At 43.8% G+C, this 14889-nt stretch overlaps 1 long non-coding RNA gene across 4 annotated transcripts in view; it reads right to left on the reverse strand.

The window, feature by feature from the left end:
• Window positions 1–14889, reverse strand: part of LOC127003019 (uncharacterized) — a 79322-nt gene that overhangs the window by 25859 nt on the left and 38574 nt on the right. For all 4 annotated transcript variants that reach the window (XR_007756842.1, XR_007756843.1, XR_007756841.1 and 1 more), the window contains exon 2: window positions 10961–11089. This is a non-coding gene — a long non-coding RNA (uncharacterized LOC127003019). The remainder of the gene's footprint in view (window positions 1–10960; window positions 11090–14889) is intronic.

Here is a 14889-nt window from a genome sequence, read left to right on the forward strand (position 1 = left end):
CTTCTTCCTCCTCCTCCTCTTTCTCTTCCTCTTGTTCTTCTTCCAATTATTATTTTTATTGCTTTTTTTTTTTTGGATTTCATAACTTTTTTTTCCTTCTCGTGTCTAATTTTCCTCTTCCTCTTCCTCCTCCTCCTCTTTCTCTTCTTCCTCCTCCTCTTCTTGTTCTTCTTCCAATTATCATTTTTATTACTTTTTTGTTTTTGTTTTTTTGGATTTCATAACTTTTTTTTCCTTCGCATGTCTAAGTCTCCTCTTCCTCTTCCTCCTCCTCCTCTTTCTCTTCCTCCTCCTCCTCCTCTTCTTGCTCTTCCAATTATTACATTCATTACTTTTTTTTTTTGGGTGGATTTCATAACTTTTTTTCCTCGCATGTCTAATTTTCCTCTTCCTCCTCTTCCTCTTTCTCTTCCTCCTCTTCTTGTTCTTCTTCCAATTATTATTTTTACTCCTTCTGTTTTTTTTATTTTTTTTGGCATCATAACTTTTTTTTTAGCATGTCTAATTCTCCTCTTCCTCTTTCTCTTCTTCTTCCTCTTCGGTTTCCAGTCCTTGTATCAAGTTACGTGTATACGGGGCGGCAGGGAGGGGGGGTAGGGGGTGTGTGTGTGCGTGGGTGAGTGCGCGGCGGATCGATGGGCGGCGTGTGTCACTTCGGCCGTCCATAAATCAATACAAGATGAGGCAGAAGCTCGAAAACAAGTCGCATATCTACCCTCCCCCCTCCCCCCTCCATACCCTCCCTCCCCCCCCTACTTCTACCCAACTCCCACCCCTTCCCTTTGCTTACTCTCCGTTACCTCCTCTCTCTTAAGCCCCCGACTCTGGGCCACGACAACCCAGCGACTTTTCCATTGGACAAGTTGGTTCTCACTATCCAAGAAGGGTAGGGGGTGGGGTGGGGGTGGGGGGGGGTTTATTGGAGTCTTGGTGTCTTGCCGACTGTCTGGGACGCGACTCACGACTCCAGACTGCCGTTACGACGTCGGCGCAGCATTCGGCAATAGTCTCAAGACCTCTTTCAAGACATGCCCGACCCTTTCACATCAACACCCAAGACCTCGTGTACCCTAGAGTCGTGGGTAGTCGTGGCTCGGAGTCGTGGGTAGTCGTGGCCCGGAGTCGTGGGTAGTCGTGGGTAGTCGTGGGTAGTCGTGGCTCGGAGTCGTGGGTAGTCGTGGGTAGTCGTGGCTCAGAGTCGTGGGTAGTCGTGGCCCGGAGTCGTGGGTAGCCGTGGCCCGGAGTCGGCACAGTGTGAACGGGGTTATATACTCCCTCTTTCCCTTTATCCTTCCTTACCCTCCTTCCCTTTTTTCCTATCCCTATACCCTCTGATACCCCTCTCTTTTACCTCCCTCCCCTCTCTCTCTCTCCTCTCTTTCCCCACTTTTTCCCCAACATCTACCCCTTCCTACCCACTCTTTCCTTTCTCATCCCTTCTACCCTCTACCTCAATCCCCGTCTTCTCCTCTCTCCTCCTTCCCCTACCCTCCCTTTCCTATCCTCTTATACCCCTCTTTTCCCCCTTTCCCATCCCTTCACTTCCTACCCCTTTATCATCTCCCCCCACCTCTTGCTGTTGTTTGTTCTTCCTTTGTGTTCCTTTGTGTTACTCTTTCTTCCCCCTCCTCTCCCCCTTTCCTCTATCATCCCTTACCTCCCCTCTTCCCCCACCTCTTGCTGTTGTTTGTTCTTCCTTTGTGTTCCTTTGTGTTACTCTTTCTTCTCCCTCCTCCCCCCTTCCTCTATCATCCCTTACCTCCCCTCTTCCCCCTTCCTCCCTTCCCCCAATTCCTTATCTCCCTGTCTGTCCTGTCTGTCCTGTCCTTACCCATGTCCTGTCTGTTTGCCTGATTTCCCCTCCTCCTCCTCCTCCTCCTCCTCCTCTTCATTTACTTAGTTTTCCATTTTCTTTCTTCATTAATGTCTATATGAGTGTTTTTCCTCCTCCTCGTCTTTCCCTTTTTCCTTTTTCCTCTTTCAGTTATTTTTTCTTCCTTTTCTTCTCTGCGTTATCTCTCTCTCTCTCTCTCTCTCTCTCTCTCTCTCTCTCTCTCTCTCTCTCTCTCTCTCTCTCTCTCTCTCTCTCTCTCTCTCTCTCTCTCTCTCTCTCTCATTTTCCTTTTATTTTCCATTTTTTTCTCTCTTACTTTCCTCTTCTTCTCTCCCTTAACCTTTCTCTCTTTTCTCCCCATTTCTCCCTCTCCTTGTTTCCCTCCATTCCATGTCAAACAGATACCCTCCCTCTACTGCCCCTTCCCCCCTTTCTTCCCTCCCCTCCCTTCCCCTCTCTCCCTCTTTTTCCCTCTCTTCGTTACAAGCATAATTAATTTTTTTTCCATTTACGTTTTATATAGGCCTATAATTTTTTTTTTGGGGGGGTATTTCTTTGCTTTATTTTATTCTTTCGTTCATTAATTTCCTTCTCTAATGTTAGTTTCGTCTTTTTATTCTTTTTGTTTTGTTTTTTGAAGGAGTTTGAGGCATTGGTCGGTGTTCTCAGGCGCTTCCAAAGGCTCAGTCGGGTTTTAAGGAGTGTCTTTTTAGGTTCATGTTACAGAGGAAGGGTCACACTACCACCAGGCTCAGAAAACTCCCCCTGGAAATGCCCACAACTCCTACGAAAGCCTTGTCAAATATGTGTTTCCATTGTACAGAAGAAGGGTCAGACTACCACCAGGGTCATAAAACTACCCCTGGAAATGCACATAACTCCTACGAAAGCTTTGTCAAATAACTTTCTTAGGTTCACAGTACAGAAGAAGGGTCAGACTACCACCAGGCTCAGAAAACTCCCCCTGGAAATGCCCACAACTCCTACGAAAGCCTTGTCAAATATGTGTTTCCATTGTACAGAAGAAGGGTCAGACTACCACCAGGGTCATAATACTACCTCTGGAAATGCCCACAACTCCTACGAAAGCCTTGTCAAATAACTTTCTTAGGTTCACGGCACAGAAGAAGGGTCAGACTATCAGAAGGGTCATAAAACTACCCCTGGAAATGCCCACAACTCCTACGAAAGCCTTGTCAAATAACTTTCTTAGGTTCACGGTACAGAAGAAGGGTCAGACTACCAGAACGGTCATAAAACTACCCCTGGAAATGCGCAAAACTCCTACGAAAGCCTTGGCAAATGAGTGTTTCTTATGTTCATGGTACAGAAGAAGGTTCACACTACCACCAGGGTCATAAAACTATCCCTGGAAATGCCCACAACTCCTACGAAAGCCTTGGCAAATATGTGTGCTTCCACCCCTTACATTAACTGTTTCCAAGGGTTCTAATAAGTATTTCTTTAGGTTCACGGTACAGAAAAAGGGTCAGTCTACCACCAAGGTCATAAAACTATCCACAACTCCTACGAAAGCCTTGTCAAATGAGTGTTTTTTTTTAGGTTCAGAATACTGAAGAAAGGTCACTCTACCAGATGGGTCATAAAACTAGCCCTGAAAATGCCCACAACTCCTACGAAAGCCTTGTCAAATGAGTGTTTCTTAGGTTCAGGGTACAGGAGAAAGGTCACTCTACCAGAAGGGTCATAAAACTACCCCTGGAAATGCGCAAAACTCCCACGAAAGCCTTGTCAAATATGTGTTTCTTAGGTTCAGGGTACAGAAGAAGGGTCACACTACCACCAGGGGCATAGAACTACCCCTGGAAATGCCCACAACTCCTACGAAAGCCTTGTCAAATGAGTGTTTTTTTTAGGTTCAGGGTACAGAAGAAAGCTCACTCTACCACCAGGGTCATAAAACTACCCCTGAAAATGCCCACAACTCCCACGAAAGCCTTGTCAAATTGTGTTTATTAGGTTCATTGTACAGAAGAAAGGTCAGACTACCACCAGGATCATAAAACTACCCCTGAAAATGCCCACAACTCCTACGAAAGCCTTGTCAAATGAGTGTTTCAGGTTCATGGTACAGAAGAAAGGTTACTCTACCACCAGGGTCATAAGACTACCCCTGGAAATGCCCACAAATCCTACGAAAGCCTTGTCAAATGAGTGTTTCTTAGGTTCCGGGTACAGAAGAAAGATCACTCTACCAGAAGGGTCATAAAACTACCCCTGGAAATGCCCACAAATCCTACGAAAGTTTTGTCAAATGAGGGTTTCTTAGGTTCAGGGTACAGAAGAAAGGTCACTCTACCAGAAGGGTCATAAAACTACCCCTGAAAATGCCCACAACTCCCACGAAAGCCTTGTCAAATAATGTGCTTTGGCGCCGATATGTTTGACAAGGGCCAATAAATCGTGATCCTTGGATGGCAACACTGCACCACCCCCGCAAAGGATGCCAGTTGGTTTAATAATAATCTTTTTTTCTCCCCTTCTTTTCCTCCCTCCCTCCCTCCCTCCTCCCTCTCTCTCCCTTCCTCTTCGTTTCGTTCTCCACCCCCGCTTTTCCCTCCCTCCCTCCCTCCCTCTCTCTCTCTCTCCCTTCATTACCTCATCTCTCCCTCCCTCCCTCCCTTTCTCTCTCCCTCCATCAAGATTTCCTCCAATTTAGTTTATTTTTCCCTCCTTTCTCTCCCTCTCTCTCTCTCGCTCTCTCTCCCCCACTCACACTCTCTCTCTCTCTCTCACTCTCTCTCTCTCTCTCTCTCTCCCATTTCCAATTTTTCTGGCCATATAAATAATCTCTCTCTCTCTCTCTCTCTCTCTCTCTCTCTCTCTCTCTCTCTCTCTCTCTCTCTCTCTCTCTCTCAATGGGATTAGCATGGTGTGTATAATTTGTCAGAATCGTTCGGGAGGAAATACTTTGCGTTATTATTTCTTTTATTATTATTATTATTATTATTATTATTATTATTATTATTATTATTATTATTATTATTATTATTATTATTATTACTATTATTATTATTATTATTATTATCATCTTTTTTTTTCCTTTTTTTATTAATCATTTATTTATCAGGTGCTGTCTAAGGGGCTGAAAGGCTGTCTTGAAGGGTCTCTTGGACGGCCCCAGCTCGGTAGTGACGCAGGCGAATTTTTTTTACAGTGTCTGCCGTGATGTGTGACTCTTGCCTGGCCCATGCTGCTCCCCGGTGCTTCTCCTGACCGAAGTCGCTGAAGTTAGGGTTGACTGAAGATCCGCGCGCAAACCCGTGACGTCATCGATTAGTTAGTAGTTATTACCGCGCGAGCTTTGTGAATCTCAATGTTCTCAAAACTACGCACTAAGGGCCAAAAAATACGAACTAATGTTGGTATTCTTAGACGCCTTCGCTTCTCACATCAGGTATTTCTAAAGGTCAAAAAGGGCATCAGTAGGGTTCTAATGAGTATTTCTCTAGATTCACGCTACAGAAGAAGGGTCAAACTACCACCAGAGACTGTAAACTACCTCAGAAAATGCCCAAAACTCATAGGAAAGCCTTGTCAAATATGTGAACTTGGGCGACGAAATGTTTTAAAATACGGCCCTTTTTTCACTGCCCAAGAACACCTATTTGACAAGGCTATCGCAGGAGTTGTGGGCATTTCCAGGAGTAGTTTTATGACCCTGGTGGTAGTTTGACCCTTCTTCTGTACCACGAACCCAAGAACACATATTTGACAAGGCTATCGCAGGAGTTGTGGGCATTTCCAGGAGTAGTTTTATGACCCTGGTGGTAGTTTGACCCTTCTTCTGTACCATGAGCCTAAAGAAACACATATTTGACAAGGCTTTCGTAGGAGTTGTGGGCATTTCCAGGAGTAGTTTTATGACCCTGGTGGTAGTTTGACCCTTCTTCTGTACCCTGAGCCTAAAAAACACTCATTAGAACCTGATTGATATCCCCCTTTGACCTTTAGAAATAGCTGATGTAAAAAGGGAAAGTGTCTTGTAATACGAGCCTTTTAAGCCTTTGTGAATTCGGCCTCCGGGCAGCATGTGGGCAGCCTTCCGACACTTGGTGATGACTTGAAAGATCAGTGTGTTTTGGTGGGACTCGAACTTTGGTACATGGGTTCACCACGCGCACAGGCTGACCACTCGGCTACCACCTCTTCTTCTTTTTCTTTTTCTTCTTCTTCTTCTTTTTCTTCTTCTTCTTCTTCTTCTTTTTCTTTTTCTTCTTCTTCTTCTTATTATTATTATTATTATTTTTATTATCACCAGCACTGCAGCCATTAATTACAGGAGCTGAATAAATTTTTTGGAAGAAGAAGAAAAAGAAAAACAAAAATGAAATGCAGAGAATTAAATAAAATGATTAAATGTGAATAGAAACGGGAACCAAAATAAAAATAGTGATAATAATGATAATAATAATAATAATAATAATAATAATAATAATAATAATAATAATAATAATAATGATAATAAAGTAATCACTAATTCTCTCTCTCTCTCTCTCTCTCTCTCTCTCTCTCTCTCTCTCTCTCTTTCTCTATCTCTTTTTCTCTCGTACGATCTGCAGATGACAGCCCTCCCCCTCTCTCTCTCTCTCTCTCTCTCTCTCTCTCTCTCTCATCAACTATAGACTCCAGGGCAATACAAACAAAAACAATAAATACCACAACCTTATCGTCGCGTCCACCACTAAAAACAAAGGAAGGACGAGAGGAGTTTCAGATTCCCTTCGGTTCTTGTAGTAAGGGATGAGGGAACTTTTGGCGTTTATACTCTCGAAGGAATATTGTAACGTTTATATTTTTGACCTTTTTTTTTTTTGCTGTTATTTCAAGGTTAATTTACGGGAGGGTTGACTGTAACATATACTTTTCCTTCTTCCTTTCCTTTTCCTTTTCTTTTCCTTTTTTTCTTCTTCAGCCCAAGTTTAAAAGGACAGGAAAAGTTCAGCGTTATCTTCGTAATTTAAAAAAAAGTTGTTTTCTTGAATTTAAAGGAATGGAAGTTAAGCGTTTTTTATGAATTTAAAAGGACGGATGGCAAACGTTCTTCATGTATTTAAAAGGAAGGATGGCAAACGTTCTTCATGAATTTAAAAGGAAGGATGGCAAACGTTCTTCATGAATTTAAAAGGACGGATGGCAAACGTTCTTCATGAATTTAAAAGGAAGGATGACAAACGTTCTTCATGAATTTAAAAGGAAGGATGGCAAACGTTCTTCATGAATTTAAAAGGAAGGATGGCAAACGTTCTTCATGAATTTAAAAGGACGGATGTCAAACGTTCTTCATGAATTAAAAAGGACGGATGGCAAACGTTCTTCATGAATTTAAAAGGAATTATGGCAAACGTTCTTCATGAATTTAAAAGGAAGGATGGCAAACGTTCTTCATGAATTTAAAAGGAAGGATGGCAAACGTTCTTCATGAATTTAAAAGGAATTATGGCAAACGTTCTTCATGAATTAAAAAGGACGGATGGCAAACGTTCTTCATGAATTTAAAAGGAATTATGGCAAACGTTCTTCATGTATTTAAAAGGAATTATGTCAAACGTTCTTCATGAATTTAAAAGGAATTATGGCAAACGTTTTTCATGAATTTAAAAGGAAGGATGGCAAACGTTCTTCATGAATTTAAAAGGAAGGATGGCAAACGTTCTTCATGAATTTAAAAGGAAGGATGGCAAACGTTCTTCATGAATTTAAAAGGACGGATGGCAAACGTTCTTCATGAATTTAAAAGGAAGGATGGCAAACGTTCTTCATGAATTTAAAAGGAAGGATGGCAAACGTTCTTCATGAATTTAAAAGGAAGGATGACAAACGTTCTTCATGAATTTAAAAGGAAGGATGGCAAACGTTCTTCATGAATTTAAAAGGAAGGATGGCAAACGTTCTTCATGAATTTAAAAGGAAGGATGGCATACGTTCTTCATGAATTTAAAAGGAAGGATGGCATACGTTCTTCATGAATTTAAAAGGAAGGATGGCAAACGTTTTTCATGAATTCAAAAGGAAGGATGGCAAACGTTTTTCATGAATTTAAAAGGACGGATGTCAAACGTTCTTCATGAATTTAAACGGAAAAAGTGCTATGAGTTTTCTTAAGTTTAAAAAGAAGAAAGTTGGGTTTTCCGAAATTTCAAGGGACGGAAAGTTAAAAATAAAAAAATTCACGAAGTACAAAATGACGGAAGTTAGAGTTTTCCTAAATTAAAAAAAGGGCAAAAGTTATGAGTTCCTCCTAAATTTACTAGAACGTAAAGTTAAGAATTTTTCCTCATTTTAAAAGGTCGAAAGTTTAGCGTTTAGATGCACTGAATGATAAAGAAAGGGAAATTAGAGGGAGAGGAGGAAGGCAGGAAAGGAAAATAATGGGAACGGAAAGGAAAGAAAAGGTAAAAAAAGTGAGGGAAAGAAAAGGGAAAGGAAAGAAAGGGACGGGAAGGGAAGGGTAGGGAAAGAAAAGGAAAAAAAGGTGAGGGAAAGAAAACGGAAAGGAAAAGGGAAACAAAAGAAAGGGAAGGAAAAGGAAAGAAAATAAAAAAAAGTGAGGAAAAGAAAAGGGAAAGGAAAAGGGAAAGAAAAGAAAGGGAAGGGAAAGGAAAGGGGAAGGAAAGAAAGAAAAGAAAGGGAAGTGAAAGTGAAAGGGAAGGAAAGAGAAATTAGTTTAAAAGGACAAAAAAAAATTATTAATCACTTTACGTCCTAGGAAACAAGTTTAATCAAGTTTTGAGGGGGAGAGAGAGAGAGAGAGAGAGAGAGAGAGAGAGAGAGAGAGAGAGAGAGAGAGAGAGAGAGAGAGAGAGAGAGAGAGAGAGAGAGAGAGAGAGAGAGAGAGAGAGAGAGAGAGAGAGAGAGAGAGAGAGAGAGAGAGAGAGAGAGAGAGAGAGAGAGAGAGAGAGAGAAATAAAAAAAAAATGAAAGCTAAAGGATATGCCAGACTCGATAAGGGCAGAATTTAGAACTGAGCAGATTTAACAAAGAACTACAACAAGGGACTAAAAATATGAGCTAGGGGCTGATAGATGGGACTGGGAGCTAAGTGGGTCATAGTTTTAACCATTTCAGTCCCCCCAAGCGCACACATTTGACAAAGCTTTCGTAGGAGTTGCGGGCATTTCCATGGGTAGTTTTGTGGCCCTGGTGGTAGTGTGACGAAGCAGCTGTACCGTGAACGTAAAAACACACTCATTAGAACGCGATCAATCTCCATTTCGGCCTCTGGAAATAGTTGATGATGTGAGCGGCGGAAGAAGAAGAAGAAGAAGAAGAAGATGGAGAAATGGGGGAGAAAGGTTAAGGGAGAGAAGAGGAAGGAGGGCGGTAAGAGAAAAAAAAAAGGAAAATAAAAGGAAACTTGAAAAAGGGGAAAGTGAGAGAAAAAGGAATCGAGAAGAGGGAAAAGATGATGCACAGAAAGAAAAGAGGAAAAAAGGAAAAAGGGAAAGACGACGAGGAGGAAAAACAATCATATAGACATTAATGAAGAAAGAAAAACCAAGTAAATAAAGGAAGAAGAGCTGAAACCGTGGCTGAAAGGAAGGAGAGAGTTTTGATGTGTGTTTGTGAATGCAGAATAGTTTAAGACCCCTCAGCGCTCATGTAAGTTAATCTCTCTCTCTCTCTCTCTCTCTCTCTCTCTCTCTCTCTCTCTCTCTCTCCGTGTAATCCACCCATCTCAACAGCCCCTTTTCTTCCTCCTACCAAAGCGTCAATAACTCAGCCCCAAGCCCATTTGTCAGCCCCTCATTCTCGCTCCATTGTACAACTTCTCAGACCTCATTTAAGTTTATGTAAGTCTATGTTCGAGTTCTGAGAGGGACTATGGAGATGAGGCTTTAAGAGGGGGCTAAGAGGGACTGAGAGAGAGAATAGGGGACTGGCAGACAGGGTGAAGGTTCTACTAAATGGGTTTGTCTTATTGTTAGCAGAAGGGATGAAGGAGGCTGAGGAGTGAAGGTTCTACGACTGAAAAGAGGGACTGAGGGGACTGACAGACAGGGTGAAGGTTCTATTTGATGGGTTCTTCTGTTCTCACGTTCGTCTTGGTGTTAGGAGGGATGAACTGAGAGAGAGGGGACTGACAGACAGGGTGAAGGTTCTATTTGATGGGTTCTTATGTTCTTATGTTCGTCTTGGTGTTATCAGAAGGGATGAAGGAGGCTGACGCGTAAAGGTTCTAACAACACTGAAAAGAGGGACAGAGAGAGAACAGGGGACTGACAGACAGGGTGAAGGTTCTACTTGATGGGTTCTTATGTTCTTATGTTCGTCTTGGTGTTATCAGAAGGGATGAAAGAGGACGACGAGTAAAGGTTCTAACAACACTGAAAAGAGGGACAGAGAGAGAAAATAGGGGACTGGCAGACAGGGTGAAGGTTCTACTTGATGGGTTCTTATGTTCTTATGTTCGTCTTGATGTTGGGAGAAGGGATGAAAGAGGACGACGCGTAAAGGTTCTAACAACACTGAAAAGAAGGACTGAAAGAGAGAACAGGGGACTGACAGACAGGGTGAAGGTTCTACTTGATGGGTTCTTATGTTCGTCTTGATGTTGGGAGAAGGGATGAAAGAGGCTGACGCGTAAAGGTTCTAACAACACTGAAAAGAGGGACTGGGAGAAAGAGCAGGGGACTGACAGACAGGGTGAGAGGGGTCTAGTTGATGGGTAGGCAGAAGAAAATTTAGCCAGGCACAATTATAGGTCTTAAAACAGCGGACTAAAAAGAATAACCGAGGAAGAAGGGACTAAGAAAGAGAGTGAAGGGACTAACAGGTAAGATGAAGGGGCTGACAGATAGTATGAAGGGGCTGTGTGAAGGACGTGTCGGTGTAGGAAGGAGAAAATTTGCACTGACACAAGTCTTAACGAGGGGCTGAAAAGGGGCTGAGGATGTTGAAAGGGGCTGCGGATGATGAAGGGGCTAACCAAACATTGTGAAGGGGCTGTGTGATGGACGTCTTGGTGTAGGCCGTGACAGCAGACCCCAGCCCCGTCATGCCCTCCAATCGATGGGAGAATAATCCTTGACAGCCAGCAGGAATTTACAATGGCAGGAGGAGGAGGAGGAGGAGGAGGAGGAGGAGGGGTGGTCACTTACTCACCATTCGCGTTCTTGTCTCCAGGGTCAGTCCAGGGCATCGAACCCCCGGCCAATGGGATGGTGCAGAAAGGTCGAGGGTTGAGGTCGCGTTGCCTGGGCGTTGCATGGTTTCAGGAAGAGGAGATCCCGTCTGTCGAAGTCGAGAGATTCGCTAATATTAATTCCCTTCAAGTTTGAGCAATTTCTTCCACCCTCGCCGCCCCCGCACGAGCCTACAGCGTCCCCTTCTCTCCCTTCTCCCCCCCCCCCCTCTTCTCTCCCTCTCGATGTCTCTCTCCCTTCCTTCCTCTCACCCTCGTTTCCCTCCCTTTTTCGTCCGTTTCTGCCTGTCTCTGCCTCTTGTCTCTTTCCAGTTTCCACCCACGCCAATCACATCTACACAAGTTTTTTTCCTTCGTTTCTCTTCTCTTCTCTCCACTCTCCTCCCCTTCTCTCCTTCCTTTACAACTCATCCTTCCTTTCTTTTCTCTCTTTTACGTGTCCTTCCCATTATCTCCCTTCTTCCCTCCTCTCTTTTCCATTCTCTTCGTTTCTCTTCTCTTCTCTTCTCTCCACTTTCCCTCCCTTCCCTTCAGGACTTGTATACCCCCTCCTCCTTCTCTCTCCTTCCTTTCTTTTCTCTCTTTTACGCGTCCTTCCCATTGTCTCCCTTCTTTCCTCCTCTCCTTTCCATTCCATTTCCTTTCATTTACACCAACTCTCTCCTACTTTCCTTTCCTTCTTTTCCTTGTTCTTCAGATATCTTTCTACTTTCTCTTCCTTTCTCTTCCATACACCTTTTCGTCCCTACTCCCTTCTCTTCCTTCCCTTCCTCTCTCCTGTTTTCCCTTCCCTTCCAGTCCTTTCCCTACATCGCCCTCACTCCTTCCCCTCCCCCCATCCCCCTTTCCTTCACGCCCTTTCCTCTCTCCTCCCTCTCTCTTCCCTCCTCTCCCTCCCCCCTCCCCCCTTTTCCATAGGCCTACCCATCACACAAAACGCGAAACCCGACACTGATGCAAAATAAGACGAAAAATTTTGTGATAACTGAAATTTTGCGTGTGTTAGCCTCCCTGGGGACCGAGAGAGGAGGAGGAGGAGGAGGAGGAGGAGGAAAGGCCTATAGAGTTCCATGCACCAGTACACCCCCGTTGGCGTTTTTCCCTCCCTTCTCTCCCTCCCTCCCTCCCTCTTTTCCTCCCTTCTCCCCCCTTGACGCATGCGCAGTGGGGGGGTGAGAAGTGCATTGTCGACGCCTAGTTACTGGAGGAAGGGGCGGAGTGCGTGGGCGGGAGGAAGAAGAGGAGGAGGAGGAGGAGGAAGGGAGAGGAGGAAGAGGAAGGAGGAAGAGAAGAAGGAAGAAGGAGGAGAAGGAAGGAAGAGGAGGAAGAAGGAAGGAGAAGAGGAAGAAGAGGAAGGGAGAAGAGGAAGAAGAGGAAGGGAGAAGAGGAAGAAGAGGAAGGGAGAAAGAGGAAGAAGAGGAAAAAGAGGAAGGGAGAAAGAGGAAGAAGAGGAAGGGAGAAAGAGGAGGAAGAAGAGGAAGAAGAGGAAGGGAGAAAGAGGAAGAAGAGGAAGGAAGGAAGAGGAAGGAAGAAAGAGGAAGGAAGAAGAGGAAGAAGAGGAGGAAGGAAGGAAGGGGTGAAGAGGTGTCTGAAATGGAAGAGAACAGGAGATGCATGAAAGGAAGAGGAAGAGAGGAAGAGGAGGAAGAGGAGGAAGAGGAGAGAAGAGGAAGAGAAATGAAGGATGCTGAAAAAAATACTAAAACAGAAAAAAGAGAAAGAAAGGAAGATGAAGGTACAAAAAACTAGAAAGGCAGAAAAGGAGGAGGAAGAGGGGGAGGAGGAGGAGGAGAAGAAGGAAGAGATGACACACGAACACACTGATAATGATGGATATAAAAATGACAATGATAATAAATGATGATGATGATGATGATGATGATAGTAGTAGTAGTAGTAGTAGTAGTAGTAGTAGTAGTAGTAGTAGTAGTAGTGGTGGTGGTCAAGGATTTCTATTACTACTACTACTACTACTACTACTACTACTACTACTATAGGCCTTACAGCGAATTAGTGAAGGCCTATAGAAGTCAATATCGACGTACGAATGACGTTATTGTATTAAAGGACTCGCTGTTGTTGTTGTTGATGTTGTTGATGTTGTTGTTGTTGTTGTTGGTGGTGGTGGTGGTGGTGGTGTGGGGGAGGAGGAGGAGGATGCCAAATGGGTAAAGAGGAAGGAAAGAAAGTGGGGAAGATGAGAGAGAGAGAGAGAGAGAGAGAGAGAGAGAGAGAGAGAGAGAGAGAGAGAGAGAGAGAGAGAGAGAGAGAGAGAGAGAGAGAGAGAGAGAGAGAATGAAAAGAAAAACAAAACGAAAGAAGGAAAGAAGTAATTACAAAAAAGAAAATGAGAAATTATACAAAAGCACAAAAAAAAAACATTCAATTCCTCCCTCTTTCCCCTTTCCTCCTTCCCCTTCCTTCCTTCCTTCAATCTCCTCTTCCTTCCGTCTCTTTCCTCCCGCGTAAGAGAAAAAAAAGTAAAGAATTTGAACAGAACACGACAAAGAAAGTTATTATGGTATGAATGAGTGTTAACTGTCATGTAGAGAGAGGGAGGGAGAGAGGGAGAGGGAGAGGGAGGGAGGGGGAAGGAAAGGGAGGGAGAGGGAGAGGCAGAGGGGGAAGAAAGGGAAAGTGAAGGAAAGTGAAAGGAACAGAGGGGGAGTGAAATGGAAAGGGAAGGAGAGGAAAGAAAGGGACAGAGGGAAGGGAAGAGAGGGGGAGAAGGAGAGGGAGGGGAAAGGGAAATAGAGAATGAAGAGAAGAGGAGAAAGGGGAGAGAAGAGGGAAAGAAATAAAGGAAGAATAAAAGGAAAAGCAGAGAGGAAAAGAGGGGAAGAGGGAGACAGAGAGAGAGTGGAGGATGAAAAGGGGAAGGGAAGAGGAGAAAGGGAAAAGAAGGGAAAGAAACGAGGAAGAGAGAAAACGAAGGAAAAAAAATAGAAAATGAAACAAGAGCAAAAGAAAAGTGGAGGAAGAAGAGGAAGGAGGGGAAGAAGAGGGACGGAGATAAAAGAAGAGGAGAAAAAAGAAGATAGAAAACGAAGGTAATAAGCAGATAGAAGGAAACATGAGGAAGAGGAAGAGGAGGATGGAAAGAGGAAAAAGGGGAGAGGAAGAAAGGAAAAGAAGAAAATGAAGATAACAAAATTTGAAGGAAACGAGGAAGGAGATAAAAAAGGAAGAGAAAAAAATAAGCGGAAGAGGAGGAAAGAAGGGAAGGGAAAGGACGAAGGTAAAAGAGAAGAGAAATAAAGACGAGAAAAGGAAGAGAAAAAAAAGGGAAATAAACGAAGAGGGGAAACAAGGAAACAAAAAGAAAAAGGGAATAGGAACAAAAGCAGAGAACACACAAAAAATGAGGAAGAAGGAAAGGGAAGGAAGAGAAGAAAGGAAAGAAAGAAGAAAACAAGGAAATAACAGGAAGGGAAACACGGAAAAGTAGAGGATAGCGAAATAGAACCAGAGAGAGAGAGAGAGAGAGAGAGAGAGAGAGAGAGAGAGAGAGGAGAGGGAGGGTTAGGCGTGAACTCAAAGGAATGTGCAAGTCACCCCTTCATTGACTGCTTCGGTGTGTTAGTTGTTCGCTTCGAGGCTAACGAGTCGGTAATTGCCCTAAACGAGGAGATAGTGACCCCCCCTCACCCCCCCTTCCCCCTCTCTCCCCCTCCTCCTATGCATTGGGGGAGGGGAAGAGAGAGGGAGAGGGAGGGAGGGAAAGAGGAGGATGACAGGAGAGAAAATGGATTGGAGGAGTTTAAAATGTGTGTGTGTGTGTGTGTGTGTGTGTGTGCAGAGAGACGGAAACAAGAGGAAGAGGAGAAAGAGGAAGAGGAGGAAAGGAAGAGAAGGAAGGGAAGATAGAAAACGGGAAGAAAACGAGGAA

This window comes from Eriocheir sinensis, chromosome 24 (assembly GCF_024679095.1).
Source record: "Eriocheir sinensis breed Jianghai 21 chromosome 24, ASM2467909v1, whole genome shotgun sequence".
In the NCBI taxonomy this organism is placed as follows: Eukaryota; Metazoa; Arthropoda; class Malacostraca; order Decapoda; family Varunidae; genus Eriocheir; species Eriocheir sinensis.